General features: G+C 45.2%; 1 protein-coding gene and 1 pseudogene across 1 annotated transcript in view; one reads left to right on the forward strand and one right to left on the reverse strand.

The window, feature by feature from the left end:
• LOC138798427 (C-type lectin domain family 7 member A-like) overlaps positions 1–18,455 on the reverse strand; it is a 468,314-nt gene that overhangs the window by 239,635 nt on the left and 210,224 nt on the right. The window lies entirely within an intron of this gene.
• Positions 15,110–16,417, forward strand: LOC138798908 (C-type lectin domain family 2 member D-like; annotated as a pseudogene).

Genomic DNA, 18,455 nt, shown 5'->3' on the forward strand with positions numbered 1-18,455 from the left:
ATCCAAATCATTTTAACTACTACAGATGTCAAGCTAACTGTCCTGTAGTTAAAGGGCTATTCTCTACTACCCTTTATGTGGATGGGTATAACATTGGCCGTTCTCCAATCATCAGGAACATTTCCTGCTAGGAAAGATTGGTTATAAAGCAATAACTGATCTTATTGATCTTATCACTGTAACCAAGCAAGGTTTCCTAAAACACCATCCTCTAAAGACATAGGAGCTGTACGTCTACTACAGAACTAGACTAATCTCCACCTTATCTCTATCAATATAGGTTCTATATTTAAGGCATTTCTCAATTACTGTTACTATTTTTTTATTGCCAAGTTGTCATCTTTCAGTTAATAATATACTGTAAATATCTGGAGATGGTTTTATTCCCCTCCATAAAAGGGTTATCCAAGCTTGAAAAAACATGTCCACTTTCTTTCAGAAACACCCCTCCTTTAACCCTTTACCAGTTTTGGTGAGTTATTCCTCTTTTGGGGCTTTAACAGCCTTTATAATCTGCTTTACCTCATTCTGTCTAATTTTATCCCCTCTCTGTAAACTACATTTCCTACTGTAAGATAGCGATTAAGGGATTATGTTTTGGTCATTCTTTGAGAGCCTCTAACGAATAGCAAAAAGTTCATCAACTTTTTGGATGCCTCTTTGAATGTCTTCACAGTCTAGGTAACAGACTTGGACTATTCTCCCCTGAAGAGATATAGCTGGATGTTTAAATGAGCAACTGTGATGAGGCATGGGAGGGGTCATTCATAAAGCTCCTATATTCTTCAATGGGAACCTTGCTGAAAAGAAGTGACATGTCACTTTTCAACAAGGGGGTTTGGGCAGTAATAGATGCTGTTTTGGATGCAGAAAATCAGCACGTTGCCCTTTTGATGTGTATTGCGTATAATATTTTATACACAACTATTTATGCGCACCCATTTATATACAATTCAGTCTACACTCCCAACCAGCATCAGATCTACTGCTAGACACACGTCTGTCCCCTCCTACAAATGGGGCAAATGGGCTATTACAGCACCCATTAAATAATTGGATGACCCCGTAATAAATGGTTGTGCTATGTTCTTCACAGTGAGGCCCCTGCTCTTTGCTATGGGTCATAATTTTGCCTAATAGAGTACTGTACTTATTACATTATTGCAGATAGGCTATACTCCTTCATGGTAGTGGGATTCCCTAATGGCCGTGGTTTTTTTTATCAGGATGTTGAGCCCTGTCACATATCAAAAACTGATCAAGAATGGTTTGATGAACATGACCAAGAGCCTAAAGTATAAAGAAACAAAAACTGTTGTACCATGTCCTAAGCTTCCAACAATGTCACTGGGTCAGCTTTTTTTTTTTCTTCTTCTCATACTCACATTTCTACACGCCAAGAATGAACCTCAAAGAAATTTGCCCCTTCCTGAATAAACAGGTTTGATGGGTGCTGTATATCTTTGCACCTACAACGCATTAGACTTTGTGCCTGTATTAGACAGGAGTATACAGGCACAGCTCTTAATGGACCACACTTTGTTCTACTATTAGGGTATGTTCACATGCAGCATATATTCTGTATTGAGTTTTTCATTTACATTGAGTTACATGGCATAAAGTTTGCAGTGTATATGCTATGTGTGAACATACCCAGCATGACCCAATTCCCTGCAGTGGTGCATAATGCTTACTGCTCCATAAGTAAAACAAGGACTAGTATCTAGTAGTATAGGGGTGCCACCAGGCAAATTTGGGGTTGTTACTGCCCTAGGCTCACACCCCAAACTGATGCTCCCCAGGAATAGGGAAGTGGAAGTGTTGGACCCACTTGTAGTTCACAACAACATGTGGCAGCCTCTAGAGCAGCAGAGGAGAGCATCCACCTTTCCTTCAATTACTGTGCTGAGTGCACTTGTGGAAGGTCAGGCAGCCATATGCAACGGTAGTTTGTGCGCTGCTGTGGCAGCTTGGTGGGTCACTTGGGCACTTGCTATGGTAGCCCTGAGTGGTGTTGAAACCCACCCCTGGACAAACAGCACTGCCTCCGAGATTTCGGATAACCCAAGTTTAAACCTGGTGTGTATGTGCAGGTGCAGTAAAAATAGACCAATAGCTTAACCAGAATAACGTCCATTTACTTAAGATCTTCAGTGCAATACAATAATACTTTGGCAACTGTAGGTGCTGGCAAGAGGTAGTAGTAGTAGTAGTTTGTAGGTAAGAGGAAAGTGGAGTAGAGGAGTGTCTTGAGGGTCCTGTCCAATGTAGCCTTGAACTCTGCCGGGATAGCGTAGTGAAGAACAGAAGAAGATACTCGTACTCACGTATAGATATCGTTGATCTGGCCGCCTTATGCCCTATAGTGTTGGGATACCTTTCCTGACAGGGTAGTACGAGGTCCCAGGTCCCTGTGCTAACTCAGGTATGCTGCCCTGTGTCATGTAGATAGTATCCATGGCGTGGACACGGTGATCCTCATAGGACATCCTTCCTCCTGAGGGGTCTAGCACTGCATACCAGTGGTGTTTAACAGCATAATTGACAAGTTCTCTCTCTCTTTCTTTCTCCCTGTTGCTCTCTAACTGACTCAACTAGAGAACTCCACTCACCAGGAACGCACTTTTATAGGGGCAAACTAAGCCTACTGGCCATTGGTGGGGCTTTGTGTGCAAGAAAAATAAGAGCTAGGATAGGAGAAAGAAAGGAGGGAAAATACCTGCAGCTATGATTGTATGAAAACAAATGTGATAAATACAGTTAACTCAATGCTTTCTTCAGCTGTGCACCATACAATAAATAGCAAAACACAGACAGTGACACCTAGTGGGGAAAGCAAACAGTACACTCCTCCTTCATCCCACTGTGAAAACTTGAGTGAGTCCAGGGGCATAAAGAACTTAGTGGCACACCTGTACTGGGACATTACACACTCCCCCACTTGAAATAAGCTGTCCACGGTGTAGCACCTATTGGATAGTCATAAAGGAAGGTGAGCACAGCATGGGTTTCTTAAATAAGGATATATATATATATATATATATATATATATATATAATACAAAAGCACATGAAACTTTAAAGGCAAAAGGCAAAAATTAAATCGTCCATAGTGCAAGGAGCTTGAAACTGGAACTTGGGTGGAACATATTTACAAGAGTAAAATGTCATTAGTCCATGGCTTATGAACAAAACTCTAACTAAGGTCAAGGTTTTCAAATTTCAAGGTGAAGTACGATTTAAAAATCTCTATAATGGACAGGTGGATGTCCCTTTGTGGTCTTTTTGGACCTTCTGAGGGGGATGTTTTCATGAAGGGTGTCAGAGTCAATGGGATACGGATCCGCCAGAACATTGTTGACAGTTGTTCTTGGCGAACTTTTGGGAACCCTTTTCTGCGCAAGAGCAGAAATGAACATGGGAACAGGAGAGTTTCCGCGCTGAAGAGGACATCTCCAATAGTAGGAATCCTGTAAGGTTCTGCAGCTTCCTGATTGTACACTGGGGTTACCATTGGTGGAGGTAATTCTTCACGGCAGCAAAACTTCAGCCGGTTGTGATGTACGTTCACTGGGGTTCGGCCCTGTTTCTTAATCTGGCACACTCCAACAGTTGCATGGGTTATAGCCGTAATTACATAGGGCTCTTATTCCCACAGGAGGTCTAGTTTCCCTGATCTTTTGTTGTTCTTCAACCAGACAAGATCTCCAACCTTCAGGGGTTGAGTGTTGGCATGCCTGTTGTATTCTTCCTTTTGGCAACAGCGAGTTTCCTTCATTTTATTTCCCACTATCTCTTGCGCCTCTTGGATTCTCCTCTGATGTTCTTGTACCCAGTTAGTTAGAGGCAAAGGTTTAGTGAGTCAGGTATCTGGATTCCTAGGGCACGGTCTTTTAGTAGTTGGCCTTGCCGCCCAAACGTCAGATAAAAGGGTGAGTATCCAGTGGAGCAGTGAGTGGTATTATTGTAGATTTCAATGAGCTCTCCAAGGAGTTCAGACCATTCACCTTGTTTAGAGACGTCTGCAGTTCTCAGCATGTTGATGACAACGTGGTTAATTTCCTCACACAGGCAACTTCCTTGTGGGTGGTATGCTGTGTTTCTGAGTTTCCTGCATTCATGGATCTGATAGAGTTCTTGAAAGAGTTGCGACTCAAAGGCTGAGATTTGGTAGGAGAGGACTGCTTCAGGGCAACCGTAGTGTTTCACATTGTGATAATAAAACATCATGGCGGTTGTCTTTGCTGTCAGGTCTCTCAAAGGTAGAAGAATGGTCCACTTGCTGTAGTGGTCTATCTTGGTAGGGCATAGCAGTACCTGGATCTGGTTGGAGCCAGTTTCACATGGTCTAAAGCCACAAGCTCGTTCGGCCTGGAAGTACAAATAGGATGCAAGGGTGCACAGGCATACTTCTTTCCAACCTTTGCAAGGTTGCAGGCAGGGCAATTCTGACACCAACTCTGGATATTTGCTCACATTCTGACCAAATAGAATCTTCAGATTTTGGATTCTGTTTTGTAGATCCCAAAGTGGCCAGACTGGTCATGATAGGCGTCTAGTATGAGCTTGGCGTCTCGCCTGGGGATAAGGATCTGCTGTTTCTATTCGCCTGTTTGCTGAAATTATCCCTTCATGGACAAATCAGTCTTCAGTCTTCCCACTGGTCTTTGCAGGGTGGTTCCTCACCTGTTTGTAGGCAGGCTAACTCATCAGTGTTGGTATTGGCTTCTCCGCTGTGGTATTTGATAGTAAAGGAGTAGTTCACCAGTCGAGAAGCGCATCTTTGCTCTAAGGCACCAAGTTTGGAAGTGTTCAGTTGTAACAAAGGGTTATTGTCTGTGAAGACTGTGAAGCTGGAGGCTGGCAGGTAATCTTTGGATTTTTAAGTTACAGACCAGAATAAGGCCCGGAGCTCTAGTTTAAAAAAGCTATACTTCTGGTGGTTTTTCTCACTCTCTATGAGGCTTCTACTTGCGTAGGCGATGACCCGCTCCTTATTCTCCTGTACCTGCCACAGGACAGCTCCAAGACCTTGGTAGCTGGCATCTGTGTACAACTGGAGTAGCTGTGTGTAGTCTGGGTACGCCAGAATTGGGAGTTGTGTCAGCAAGGCCGTGAGGATTTGGAAGGCTTCTTCTTGCTCTTCCCACCAGTCAATGGTGAGCTTCTTACCAGCAACTTTTCTAGAACATATACACAGCAACTCAGTCAAAGGTGCAGCAATCTGTGCAAAGTGCAGGATAAAGTGGCAGTAGTAGCCTGCAAATTCCAGGAAACTTCAGACATCTTTAACAGTTCTAAGAGTTGGCCAGTTTTCCACAACCGCAGTCTTTTCTGGGTCGGGTTGGATATCAGTCGAGCTGACAGCATGGCTCAAGTAGATGACACAGGCTTTTAGTAGGGCTTGATCTTTAAGCAGTAGCGTAACAACAGTACAGCAGAACACTCTAGAAGTTGACATGGCCCAGACATCATTCCATGAGGCATTGGAAAGTTGCAAGAGCATTAAACAGGCTGAATAACATTCCTGTGAACTCAAACAGTCCCATGGAAGTTGTGAACACTGTCTTCCCCCTGTCTTCTGGAGCTACGTGGACATGCCAGTATCCACTGGTGAGTGACTCATCTATGCATGGTAGAGGAAAGGAATCCTTGTTGTTGAGCTTCCGATAGTGAACACAGAAGCGAATGGCACCGTGTTTTTTCTTCACCAGGACTATAGGTGAAGCCCAAGGACTTTGGCTGTCTTGAATCACCTTTGCATTTTTAATCTCTTGGATAATCTTTTTTACTGGCTGGCACATTGCTGGAGCCAGACGGGCGATAACACTCTTTGATAGGCAAGTGGTCATTGGTATCTTTATGGTGCTCCAGCAGGATATTTTCCCATAATCCAAAGAGTTCTTGCTGAATGACTGATGGTGTTTTTTCACAAGGTTCAGGACTCCTTTCATGTGCTCTGTAGGAGTGTTGGTATCTCCTACGTTCAAGTCAGATCATCAGGGGGTGCCAGACTCAGAAGCTGAATGTGCTTTGGCTGACCACTGGGTTGCCTTGAAGCCCTCTGTTAACACATGTTCGGGGTTCAGCCGGCATAGCTCGGCCACCGGGTGGTACTTGGGTAGCTGGGCAGGGCTGTCACTAAGGTTGTCAAGTTGGATGGGTACTCACCCGTTAGAGACAGTGACAAGGCTGCGTGCTGCTTTCACCAATGGGTGTCCAGTCACATTAATGGGGTGAAGCTAGGCTTCATAGTCTTCAATTCCTATACCTGGTCATGCTCCGCACCAAATTATTATCTCGAGTTAGCCAGCAGAATCACCGGTGTAACGTCTGTGACTCTAACTCTGCAGATCTCTTCTTGTGGGGATTGGCAAACTTCTGTTGACCACTGAGCTTCCGGATGGCTTGTTGGACGGTACGTCTGGCAGAGGGAGGAATGGAAGAAATAGAGGCATGCAAAGCTTCAAGAAAATCAGAAAAATAATTACGTACAGTATATCACTCATGCCTATCACAATATCAGAATCAGTTCCACTATACGTTTCAGTTACGATAATACCTTGACCGGAAATTTTACTGCTACCTAACTGTATAGTGGCTTCCCACCTGAGGGATAGTAGTACCGTTACTAGCAATAAAAGACAAACCACCTAGGAGTCACTGGAAAGTTCGGAATAGTCAAACTCTGTAAAGGGTAAGACAGTTTTCTGCTTAGCTAAATCTCTGAGTCTATCTTGAGTGGAACTGGAATCTATGTCTTCTATAAACCTGTCCAGAATTACATGCAGGTGTGAAAGTGTCTATCTGGTGTACAGCTCTTAATGCAGCGTGTAGTGCAAGTGCATGCATTGTCAGACTGGAGTATCTGGGGCCTACCAGAGGACTAACAGACACCAGACTCTACTTTCTGTCCGGACCCTCTGCACTTTCTGTGTAATTGTGGAAGAGCCATTAGCTCCACTCTCATTACACAGCTTTCAGACCTGACCAGAAGAGGCCAGAGCACCGGAACAAAGCAGGGGATAAATATTATGAGGGCAGCTATGCAGGCTGCAGAAGAACAAACCCAACATGTTTTGCTGACAGTTCATGATGGGAGTTGTAGTTTTGCAACAACTGGAGGGCCACAGATTGGGTAACAATGAATTGGGTATAGTAGCATAGTACATTAGTGAGGACAGGGAACAGTTCTTTAGTGGGGGGAGTAGTATAGTTTGTTTGGGCATGGTGGTACATCATTAGGGGACAGTGGCACAGTTGAACTAGGGCTAATTCTAGCTTTTCTGCCAATTCTTCCCAACATTAAATATTATGAAAAAAAAAAAAGTGCAGAAAATCTGTAGCATAAAGGTTCTGCACCCTACATAACCTACATATTAGGCTACGTTCACACAGAGCAAAAGGGGCGTATTACGAATCTGCATGCATTCAGCGCTGAAATTCAGCGAGTATTTGGCGAGTAAACTAGACTATACCAGAACATATACTAGAATCCTCCCCCCCCCTTTTTTCCCCCATTTCCGCGCTGATTCATCGCGTAATTTCCGCTTGTATTACGCTTGTATTCCGCGCTGACACTGAAAATCAGAGCCCCATTGGTTTGTATAGGCTTCTGCTAGCGGAAGAATGAACATGTTCATTCTCCTGGCGGAAAGCGGATTAGTTCAGTGCGGAAATTCCACCGTGTGAACTGCAGAGCAGACTTTCCATTCAACACAATGGAAATTAGCTCTGCACCTATTTTAACAGCTGAAATTTCAGCGCTGATTCAGCGCAAAAAATCATGTGCTTTTGCTTTGTGTGAACGAGCCCTTAGTCAATCCAAAAGAATAGTAGGCTCTCTAAAAACACGTAACAAATGTAGATATTAAATTCTTAAATTTATGTTAGCAAAAATAAAATAAGGTAAAAATAAAATAGAATGGAATCAAAACATAAATGTTAATAGAGATATTAAAAATCTTTTTTGGCCCCCCGCTAGCCGCTGACATGTATACTCATGGAAGATGATCGATGTCCCGCGGCGTAGCTTCGTTCCTGTCCCGCGGTGCCATTCAAATCCTGCGCGCGCTCACTTCCGCCGCTGCTGTGACTCCTCTTCTCTCCCTTGTAATTTGAACACCGGAAGTCACGCGCTTCCATAGAGAATGCATGGAAGCGAGTGACTTCCGGCGTATAATGACAGCTCAGAGAAGAGGACTCAAAGCATCGGCGGAAGTGAGCGCGCGCCGGATTTGAACGGCACCGCGGGACGGGAACGGAGCTACGCCGCGGGACATCGATCATCTTCCGTGAGTATACATGCCAGCGGCTACCGGGGGGGACCAAAAAATTTTTTTTGTGAACTGCTTCTTTAAAGTAAAATACAAAAATGATAAACAAAATTATATAGAACAATCCCTAAAACAAATCATAAATCTACAAGTTAAAATACATACATAGTGACGATATTACAAGATGTAACAAAATGGAAAAAAATTTACCGATATTACTAGACATAGAATTGTAAATAAAATCATATAGAAATGTGAATAAAATCATATATAACTGGCCACTTGTTAAAATGTTATATTGTGGTGCATGGCCCTTGCTTGCCACCATTAACCCCTGCAGTGCACTCTTATGTCTCTACTGACATGAAGGGGTTAAAAAACTTGTAAGCTTTACTTGAAAAAGGGATCTTAGTGCAAACAATTACAAACAGTGCTCAGGTACTTAGTGCAAAAATAATTAATACAAAAGGCCAACAGGTAGATAGGTGAATTGATTGAAGAAACAGTAACAGGATATAGAGACCATATAGGAGGTCCCTTGTACAGGAGGGCCCTTGCCTAGTGTACTTAGTACTCTGCTGGGATGTGGTAAAGTGTTGAAGAAGTGTTCTGAAGAAATCCTCGTACTCACACATGGATGAGTCTTAGTTTTCTCACCTAACTGCCTTCTGCCCCCCATTGTCAGGTTTCTGTCCTATTGGGTAGTATAAGTCCCAGGTCTCTGCTGTGGGTGGAGCTGGCTTGTAGTGTCCTTCCTACAAAGCTGAGCATCTTATCAGTAGAGAGCGGCTGAACTTGCACTGTGCTCTACTGCAGGATCAGTCTTGAGTTTGTCCCTCCCTTTTCTAAAATGACTGTCCCGTTTTGTCTAGTCTAGACCTCAGCATAGGCAAGGGTGAAGCCTCCCTTGTCTCTGGTTTCCCTAGGGGTCTGGTCTAGAAACCCATGAAGGTTGGGAACAACTGAATACATGTCCTGCCTGGTCTGTAGCCAGGCACTAACTGACTAAAGGAAAGCAGTAACTGTAAAAGGAAAGTGTGTGTATAGCTGAACCTAGTGTTATCTGCAGCTGTGTTGTGAAAGTGTGACATCTAGTGGTTGGAGTAATGAACAGCGACCACCTGTCCTATCCTGGGACACTAGAGCAAGGGCCCTATTCCACGGAACGATTATCGGCCGTATTCGGCGGAAATCGTCCGTTACAGACGATAATCGTTCCGTGAAACAGAAGGCAACAATCCACCGACATCGTTCATGTTGGCTGATCGTTGCAGTTGTTTGTTTTTCAACATGTTGAAAAACAAATGACTGTAATAGCAGCGATCTCCTGCCGTCGCTCCTCTATGGGCTGCCCGGATGATTAGCAATCACCTGCTCGCTGTCGCCACTTGGAATAGCAGCAGTAGCGAGCAGGAAACGAGGAGCAAATGAGCGCTGACAGTGCTCGTTTGCTCTTCTAGGTCGCCCCGTCGAATAGGGGCTTAATACAGTTTACCTAGGTGTAAGGAAAGAAGGAAAAAAAACACGTAGTAAGACACTACAATACTATGTGCCTAAGATCTGTCTGTACCTATCCCTCCTCTTTCCTGCAGTAACCCCTCCCCATGCCTTAGAGGCAGAGAGACGGAAGCTATCAGTGTCTGTTTACTGGCTCCAGTGTACCTAGAGGAGACTGCCACAATCTGTATATACTGTGGCAGTGCAGGAGATCTATATACAGCACCAAGCCCAGCACAGTGTTAATGAAGGAGACTGCCACAGTATATACAGACTCTGTATATACTGTGGCAGTACAGCATGGTTATATACAGCACCAGGCCCAGCACAGTGTTAATGAAGGAGACTGCCACAGTACATACAGACTCTGTATATACTGTGGCAGTACAGCATCGCTATATACAGCACCAGGGCTGGTATAGTGCACATAAAGGAGACTGCCACAGTATATACAGACTCTGTATATACTGTGGCAGTACAGCATGGCTATATACAGCACCAGGGCTGGCACAGTGTACACAGAGACTGCACTACTATAGTATATACAGATTCTGTATATACTGTGGCAGTCTCTTTCATGTACACTGTGCTGGACCTTAAGTAACCTACAGGTTAGCGGCTGCTGATAGGGGTGCCGGCGGCCTAGAGATTTGTACCCTGAATCCTGGTAGCGGTGTCCCTGGCAGTGGGGAGAGAGGCAGGGTTTTTGAATCTGGCATGAAGGAGGATGATGGGCAGCAGAGCATGCAGGTGGAATGGTAGAGGTGTCTCCCAGGGCAGGGGGGAAAGCAGGTGCGGCGGTAGCAGGGCAGGGTGAGCAACGGCCGGGCAGAAAGCAGCGCCATATTCTCTTCCTGCAGGGCCCCTCCTGGGTTGGCACCTTCTCCTGGTATTGCATCTGAGCGGTGGCGGCGGCATGTGTGCATCACCTACTGCAAGCTGGAAGCCGCGGGTAACAGTGCCGCTCAGGCAATAAGCTCCGCTGTTCCCCTGCAGGGGGAGCAAGCACTTTTTTTTCTTTGAAAATCAAATCAATTATGAATATGAGAATCGATTTTCATATTCTGGACGAATTAATCGAATTAATTTGATTAATCGCCCAGCCCTACACCACACATAATACCAACATACTGTTACTGATCAAAACCCGCTGTACTAAGACCAACATTCGAAAAATACTAAATAATACTGCCACATAATGACAACATATTACCACCACCTACTGACTAAATATTGTCACCATACTGTTATTGAATGAACCCAGTACACCGGAGCCATTATTATTTTAATTTAAACAACTTACAGCATGGGGGGGGGCAGTATAGGAGGGAAGGGTGCAGTAAATGAGAGGAAGAGGGTACAGTGTAGGAGAGGAGGAGGGCACAGTAAATGAGAGGAGGAGAGAACAGTATAGGAGGGGAGTACACCGATTAGGGGAGAAGGAGGGCACAGTATAGGAGAGTTGGACACAGTATAGGAGGGCACAGAATAAGAGAGAAAGAGAGAACAGCATAGGAGGGGAGTACACAGATTAGGGGAGGAGGAGGGCACAGTATAGGATAGTTGGGCGCAGTATAGGAGGGGAGGGCACAGAATAAGAGAGAAAGAGGGCACAGTATAGGAAGGGAGGAGGGTACAATATGGGACAAGAGGGGTAGGGGCACAATATAGGAGGGGAGGGCACAGTATAGGATAGTTGGGCACAGTATAGGAGGGGAGGGCACAGAATAAGAGAGAAGGAGGGCACAGTATAGGAAAGGAGGAGGGTACAATCTGGGACAAGAGGGGGAGGGGCACAATATAGGAGGGGAGGGCACAGTATAGGATAGTTGGGCACAGTATAGGAGGGGAGGGCACAGAATAAGAGAGAAGGAAGGCACAGTATAGGAAAGGAGGAGGGTACAATCTGGGACAAGAGGGGGAGGGGCACAATATAGGAGGGGAGGGCACAGTATATGATAGTTGGGCACAGTATAGGAGGGGAGGGCACAGAATAAGAGAGAAGGAGGGCACAGTATAGGAAAGGAGGAGGGTACAATCTGGGACAAGAGGGGTAGGGGCACAATATAGGAGGGGAGGGCATGGTATAGGGGAGGAGGAGGACACTTTATCCACTATTGCCTCCAGATACCCAGTTTTCAGGTTGTGTTTTGTTTACATCTTTAATATCTTTGTTACACTGAATGTTGACATTATTATACAGTATATACATGTGTACATGCTCGATATTTCTGGGTCCTAGTCCCATTTGAGGAGTGTATATATATTTTTTATCTCTTAACAACATGGGGTGCTCATCCTGTTATCTTGGTATGTGCATGTATTTATTGTCTGTTTTTAGTGTTTTTAATCACCGAGCCTGATTAATAAAGTATTGTTTCACATCCATTGGTGTGCACAGTATTTATGCTCCAGTTCCTTTTCTTTCTTTGGTTGTTTAATATATTCTATATCTATCCGTGAGTGTCTGTAGCACCCTTTCTGCATGTTTTATATATCAGTGGTGCAAACCTTTCTATATATATATGGGAGGAGAAGGACACACTATAGGAGGGTTGGGCATAGTATAGGAGGGGGGCTGGCACAAAATATGAGGAGGAGGGTACAGTTTAGGAAAGGAGGAGGGCACAATATGGGCCAAGAGGGGGGCACAATATAGGAGGGGAGGGCACAGTATAGGAGAGGAGGAGGCAAAGTATAGGATAGAAAGAGGCTGTGCGCACCACCTCTGCTGTTTTAGAGGCAGCAGAGGACAAAACTCGGGAGCTTCTGTTGTACTGCGTCCCTCAGGGACTCCGCATTCTGCCGTCTGAGGCAAGTAACTCATCTTGCCTCATGTTGCCTTTGTTTTCTTCACTCCTCCAGTGTTTTCAGTGTTTGTAAATAATTATTCAAGGGGAAAGGGCTAAGAAATTGGGCTACACAAGAAACCATATACAACAATACTGTATTGTACCTTCAAAGAAATGATGCTGTGTATATTGTATTCTCTTCCACAAGTATCACTCAGTCTTTACATTTTCTTTTATACAGAGCTTTTAGTGATTGGTGTCTTGCTGCTGTTCATAATTGGATTGATAGCGACGCTCATCACTGTTAGTACTATGCGTAAGTATTGATATTTCATATTAATCTATAATCTATTACTTTAACTGAAATGGTACAATTTTGGGTGGGGGTTTACTTTAATTTGTAAAAAAAAAAAAAAAAAAAAAAGCTGTATTAAAGATATTTATTGGGCGGAGTTTACTAATAATGTCTAAGTCTGCAATTTAGGTTCCATAGTGCTTACCCTGTTAGGGCAGGACACATGGTAACTTTCATTTATCTGCCTGTGGCTCTACAATAGAGGATACATTTTTTTTCAATGTTCTGGAAGCACAGACAGATATATGAAAGGTACCATATGTCTCCTTGTCTTCACGACATCTGAGGCCGCATTCTCATGCTCTGTGATCCGCAGAAGCTATGGAGCGTGAAGTTGCACGGTGAAATAACAGACCTCCCCACAAGAAGCCACAAAGGTTTTTAAATCTTTGCGGGACAGTACTGACATAGCATGTGGGTGTGTACGGCACTCCTGGCATCTTATTGATACACGACGCCGGGAGGTCCGTAGCCTCCGTGAATCACAGAGCATAACAATTAGCGCAGTTTAGAAGTTTATTCCAATTATTAGTTGACTTCCTTTACACAAAAATGATATGCCAAAATGTTGGTACATTGAATCGCCTAATAACCCTCTCCCCCCATGCACTGTGCATAATAAACTGGTCTAAGATGTACACTACAACTGTGGGCCATTGTGTATACTTGTGTAATGTGTTTTAGAAAGTCTCTTTAAAGATGTTCTCCAGGCCACTTAAAAAAAGCACCACCCCTGTTCTCAGTTTGTGTGTAGTTCTACAGGTCAGTTCCATTTAAGTGAATGGAGCTGAATTGTAATACCACACACAGTGGACAGATAACCCCTTTAACTTGATACATGATGGATGTAAAAGAGAGAACTAATATTTTGAGCAAATATCTGGAGATGAACATAAAAAGGTTTTCTTTAGGACTGACCAATACAGTGGTGCCTTGGAATACGAGCATAATTCGTTCCAGGACCGCGCTTGTAATCCAAATCCACTCTTATACCAAAGCAAATTTTCCCATAAGAAATCATAGAAATGCAGACAATTGGTTCCACACCCCCAAAAATACTGATTTATTATCCTGAATGACATGTACAACAGAGGAAACAAACATTCAGAAACAGCAGAATATGTGATTTTATAAGTTACTGTACAGTAATGGAGAGGATGGGAAACACAAGGGCTGGCAGAGACTGCAGGGAGCAGGAAGGAATGAGCAGGGCAGATGTGGGCACATACATGCAGCGCTCTCTGTCCGGGGAGAGAGGGGTTACAGCTATGGAGTGATTACCTCCACAGTCCTGTCCCCTGATGTAAGCCCCAGCCTGAAGTGGATCTGCTATGATTTGGAAGGTGAGGGAGACTTCCTGGGTCAGAGTACAGTGCTGTAGACCACACAATGCAGACCATGCCCCTTCTCCACTCCCCCTCCCACCCAGTACATGGAGCTCTTAAACCAAAACGCTCTTAAACCAAGTAGTTCCTTAGAGATTACACTATGTGATCCCACTTTACTGCTTTGTTCACACCGATTGGCTGCATTTCTCCCCAGGTTTCCATCGTTCTATGATTAATGTAGCTTGCGGCCCTATATTCTATCCTATTCTGACTGTGGCTGCCAAGAATTGCTACTCAGCATCCTTTTCTGGATCTTGGACGTCACTGACAAAGTAAGTATGAGATCCAGAAAAGGATGCTGAGTAATGATTCTTGACTAGTGATGGGTGAACATGTTCGTACAAACATTACGCTTATTGTTCCTGTTCGTCGATCACAAACAATTTGTTAGATGATCGGAATGGTTACAACAATCATTTTCAAACATATTCGAACTTGCAAACGTACGCAACTGCGTAATTTATGCTTTGCATCTGATAATCTGTACCAGTGGCATAACTACAAATGGCTGGGCCCCATAGCAAACTTTTGATTGGGCCCGCTCCCAACTGACTACTAAGCAGTCAAGTGTAGTCATAACTGCATAACTGCAAGCGCTGTTCAGGAGTGCTCACAGTTAAAGGGACATTTTTAGCACCTAGGAGTCCCACTCAGTCAAGGGGTGCTGCAAATGATGATGGCTCAGGGAGCCCAGTGTATTGCAGGAGCAGGCCATGGGGCCCCCTGATCCGGTGGGCCCTGTAGCAGCCGCTATGGCTGCTACAGTGGTAGTTATGCCCCTGATCTACGTGTGTAGACCGAAATGTACGCTTCTACTGCAAGTTTGTTATTTGTTCTTGAATGTTCCAGGTCTGAACCGAACATCAGGATGTTCACTCATCACTATTCTTGACATCAGCACAGTCAGAAGCACACAGAGAATCCCACATGCGCCTGTCTTCGACCTGAGCTTTTCCTTACACATGCGCCGTAGCAAGCGACATTACTATGCATATATGAATATGCATAGTGGGTGGCGCGAGGGGGTGCCCCGGGAAGACGGGCAATGCCCATAATGCTCCTAAGGCAGCGATTACCATATGTGCAATTATCCAAACACAAGGTCATAGAGAAATAACAATTACACCACTGCGGACATAATGTAAAAAGCTGCTGGGGGATATCAGCAGATTCATTGGCCCAAACCTGCTGACAGTGCTGCTTTAAATCAACACACTACACTGTACTGATACAGCATCTATACTAATAAAGATATAACATATTGCTTTTTAGCTCCAGTATCATGTCCGGGAGATAATACAGACAAGAATACCAGTCACAGTCCATCAGGTAAGCAGTGTAGTTCCTTGCTCAGCACTCGCTTCCTCCACGTTCCCTCTGTAGAAAAGAGCGGCGGTCTGCTGCCGATGTTCCTGTTACACGAAGCGACGGCCAGCAGAGCGTTGCTATCGTTATCGTTTTGAACATTGCCTACTAACATCCTATTATACCACACAATTTTTGGCCGGAACGGCCTGTAATTGGCCAAGTACGGACGATAATCATTTGATCTAATAGGATCCTCAATATTCATTATTTGCATTTTTTTTATATTGTACTAACCTGTAATGTAATGATTTAATAAATCAAACAATAAATTCTTTTATTCTGACCATAAACAGGTGACTCTGCACATAAAGTAACTGAAACCAAGAACCAGACATCTGCTTCATGTGAGGATGACTGGATCTGGTATCGGGGAAAGTGTTATTACTTTTCTACAGGAAATAAAACATGGAAGGACAGCGAGAGATTCTGTAGGTCCCATAATGCATCACTGGTGATTATAGATAACAAGGTGGAATATGTAAGTAATTCACAGATAATGTATAGAAAAGACATGGAGTGATGAATGTATACTGTAACTAGTTTTTGTCTGCAGAGGACTGTAACTTTCATAGTAACTGGTTTTTAATATTTGCAGGATTTTTTGTTCCAGTTTAAGGGTTCAGAAAGTTACTGGATCGGTCTAAGACGCACAGAGGATAAAAGAGCCTGGACTTGGATTAATGGAACATTATATGATGGAAGCCTGTAAGTCACCTCATGGGATATAATTATTATTACATAAGGCTATGTTCACACAACGTAAGTAAATTATTAATCACGGCCGTTGTTGCCGATTTGCAACACGGCCGTGATTAATTCTCTACCTACGTAGTGCTGCCTTCTGAGGTATCCCGGACAGAGAGTATACACATAGTATACACTCCGGCCGGGATCCCTAGCGGCGCTGCAAGAAACTGACCTGTCAGTTTTCTGCGGCCGCTATTCAATGAATAGTGTCCGCAGAAAACCCTGTCAGTTCACACAATGGAGCGCACTGCTCCGGCCGCACGCTCCATAGTGTGCAGTGGGGAGTTCTGATGTGGGGGAGCGCTGATGCGCCCACATGCGAACTCAGCAGCGCTAAAGACCATCCAGCCAGTACTGCAGTACCGTCCGGGATGATCTTTTCTGAGACCGACCGTTCCGTGACCCGGCTGGGTCTCATACTAAATGTAAAAATAACCTTAAGTGTTAACAGTTAAAGCGGTTGGCCACTTTATAGTAAAATTGTTTAGTGTACATGACTAGGGTAGTTGCCAAGGCCCTTCCGCCCTACTAAGGCCCCCCTTTCTACCACTCTGTCCCCTTCCCTTCCCAATAACCACAGACACCGTTCTGGAATTAAATGGCCACAGCAGCCGTTTATTACACCAAGTAAAAACATATCAAACTGTAACATATTTATTTTGACGGGGCGGTCCTCGGAGCCCCAGAAATCCCCTCAGGTGGCTTATTTAAACTTGACCCCAACTGCACGCAGGATTTGCCTCTGGCCGACGGGCCCCATAACCCAGAGGCACCAACTAAGCACCTGTGTGCGTATAACTGTACCCCTTTTAATGGTGGCTAACTACAGCCGCCCAGCCCAATAATTGCATTTCCTTTTCCCGGGAGTCCGGAACCACTCCGAGGTCCCCTCCCACCACGACCAAGTCCACACCAACCCCGAGGACCCCCACCGCCATACAGCTGCCATGACGAACTCAACAGCCCCAAACCCCACCACCGCTGCTGGACACCCAAACCCCAGAACTCCAAACAAAAAAAACGTAACAAAGGGAGGGTGGGTGGGCGATTTCTGCCTGCTAAACCACAATGGGTGACCACCCCCACTCGTGGCTAACTTTTATACCCCGGCCCCTTAGCTACTCCCCCCTCTTCCCTCTGACCAACCACCTCCTCTGTTTACTTCTTCACACTCACTTTTTCTCCTCCCCCCTTGTGCACGTGCTCCCCACCTGCTCACCCTGAGCCTGTTGCCCCCTATCTGACCTGCTACTGGCCTGTCAATCCCTGTCATGAGGGACTCCCCTTATGCTGCGCACTAGTCCGTCCCCACTTGACTAGGGTAGTTGCCAAGGCCCTTCCGCCCTACTAAGGCCCCCCCCTTTACCAATCTGTCCCCTTCCCTTCCCAATAACCACAGACACCGTTCTGGAATTAAATGGCCACAGCAGCCGTTTATTACACCAAGTATAAAACATATCAAACTGTAACATATTTATTTTGACGGGGCGGTCCTCGGAGCCCCAAAAATCCCCTTAGGCGGCTTATTTAAACTTGACCCCAACTGCACGCAGGATTTGCCTCTGGCCGACGGGCCACATAACCCAGAGGCACCAACTAAGCACCTGTGTGCGTATAACTGTACCCCTTTTAATGGTGGCTAACTACAGCCGCCCAGCCCAATAATTGCATTTCCTTTTCCCGGGAGTCCGGAACCACTCCGAGGTCCCCTCCCACCACGACCAAGTTCACACCAACCCCGAGGACCCCCACCGCCACAGACGCCAACTCCTGACCCCTTAGGTGTTGGCGTCCCGCCACACTCGGAGCCCCACATCAATCCCGTCCCGGACACCCAGCGACCACATGTCGGTGCCTACGACGTTTAGGTGTACCCCATCCCGCCTCCAGTATGCACCAACACCTGCCTCCAAGTCCATATGCCGTATAGCAACCACCCCATTACGCGCCATAAATCTCCCCATGGCCCTGTTCACTTTAACGCGTGCTTTGTTAATCCGCGCTACCGGGAGCGCCCCCCCCCCCCCCCGCCA

The sequence above is a fragment of the Dendropsophus ebraccatus genome, chromosome 8 (assembly GCF_027789765.1).
Source record: "Dendropsophus ebraccatus isolate aDenEbr1 chromosome 8, aDenEbr1.pat, whole genome shotgun sequence".
Classification (NCBI taxonomy): Eukaryota; Metazoa; Chordata; class Amphibia; order Anura; family Hylidae; genus Dendropsophus; species Dendropsophus ebraccatus.